The sequence below is a fragment of the Enhydra lutris genome, unplaced genomic scaffold, assembly GCF_002288905.1.
Source record: "Enhydra lutris kenyoni isolate GAN:26980312 unplaced genomic scaffold, ASM228890v2 scaffoldscaffold15, whole genome shotgun sequence".
NCBI classification, from domain to species: Eukaryota; Metazoa; Chordata; class Mammalia; order Carnivora; family Mustelidae; genus Enhydra; species Enhydra lutris.
In genome coordinates, this window is record NW_019154099.1 from 57,973,342 (window position 1) to 57,975,515 (window position 2,174).

The window sequence follows — 2,174 nt, forward strand, 5'->3', positions numbered from 1 at the left end:
TTTAGAGCACGTCTGCTTTCCGGTGAGATGCCGACGTCGTGAGCATGAGCCCGTCACGTTTCGGTGGGAATGAACTCGTGCTTCAGCAGGAAATGGCTGACTGCATTATTTTCTAGGAGCTGGATTTGTCTCAGGCAGCCCCAGATTGTGTCACATTGACCCTGAGCGGCTGCCTGGCTTCGGTGCGCTCGGCTTCCTCGTGGGCGCCGTGAAGACAAGCGCGCTCCAGGCCGCGGACGCGGGGCTCGCAGAGATGACGTCGGCGCCGATGAGGGGAAGCCGACGCTCCGTCCAGGGCTCCGCGGGCCTGGGCTTGCCCTAAAGGCTTGGCGGTTATTGACCGGTCCTCCGTTCTCGTTTTAGGGGTGGGACGCTGAGGTCCCGCAGGGGAAGAAGTTAGTGGCCCGCGTCGCGCCACTAGCAGGTGGCCGCGGGGCTGCGTGTCTGTGGTGCAGCGCGGGGCACATCCCCGGGGAGACCGCCCAGTCCTCGCGGGGACTCTCGGTCCCTGCGTGCTGCCCCGGACTGCCAGGCCCCGGAGGAGGAGGAGGAGACCTGGCTAGCCAGAGAGGACAGGAAGCCTAGAAAATCGGTGCCCCCGTTTTAAAGCAGTGCAGTGAAAGGCCTAACTCCAGAGGGAAGAAGAAAATTGGACATTCCCCTTTTGATCAAGTAACGGCCTATTAAAAATGAAATAATAAAAAAGACTTTATCCACGATGGCCACCAAAAATATGAAGTACTTGGAATAAACACTAACAAGTTACAAGCTCCTCGCGGTGAAATCCCTCAACCTTTGCTGAAAGGCAGAAGCAAGACCTGAGTAAATGAAAAATGCGTGCCACGTGTTTGGATGACAAGGCAGTATCAAAATTATGCCCGTTCTCTCCCAGTTAAATCACAGAATTGGCGCAGTTCCCATCAGAGCCCCAAGTTCTCTTAGGGATGGGTTGGAACTAACTAAATGATTTAAAATTTTGTAGAGAAGATCGCATGGTTGTGTGTTATCAGGAAATCCTTTAAGAAAGGGTAGTAAGCATTTGCCTTACAAAAACTGAGCACCAAGATACTGACACAGCAATAGGAAAATAATCAAAGGAATAGGAGGACACATCTATTAGTTTTCTTCAGGTACATTCAAGTAAAAAGAAAAAAAAAACCTTAATTATGGAGATTGTATAGCACTGTCCCTATGACAACGTAAATAATTTTTGTCAGTGTAATATTTATACACACACACACCCCTATGGGATGCCCATCTAATGTTAAAGATAGTTATTTCTGATTAGTTGAGATATTGGTTTCCTAGAGCACCACGAACTGGTGGCATAAAACAAGAAAAACTTACTCACTTATGGGGTCCAGAAGTCCTGAATCCAGATGTTGGCAAGCTTGGGTCTTTTAAGGTCTTTGGGGCTGTGTGGCAGGGGGCGGATCTGTTCATGCTTCTCACTTATGGTGGTTGCCTCCAATCTCTGTCACGTTCATCGCATAGCATTGACTGTGTGTCTGTTCTCTTATAAGGACACTAGTTATTGAATTAGGACCCAACCTAATCCAATATGACCTCACCTTAACTTAATTATCTGCGAAGACCCTATTTCCAAATAAGACCACATGTCCAAGGTGGACATGAATTTGGGGGGACACTAGTCAACCTACTACAGGTTGGGTTTTTAAAAAAAAAACTCTTTACTGTCTTTCTACATGCTATGAATTCTTTATAAATATATAATATTTTAGAAAAAAAATGAGGCATGTTTCTTCTGAAAGCTACAGGAATATGAGAAACTCTAAATGATAAAGAATATTCTTTAGTGGGAAAAATGGTTTATTAAATACTGTTGTTATAATTAAAGAGATTAAAAATAAAATGCAGTTAATTTAAAAATTTTGCATCCTAACAGGAGCAAAAGTAAATTTAAGATGGATTGAAATCTAAATGTGTTCAAAAGCATATGCTTTTTTTAATAAACATGAAAGACATAAAAATAAGGCAATGGAGCAATGGATATACAACTTGGAGATTTGATAAGATACACAAAATTCTGTGTATTATCCCAAAACTTCTCATACAGTGATTGGGCCCTCGAATCTCCATTTTTAACAAGCACACCGCATGATTCTCCCATAGGTACTCTACCAGCAACAGTTTGAGAAACACTGGTGTAAATG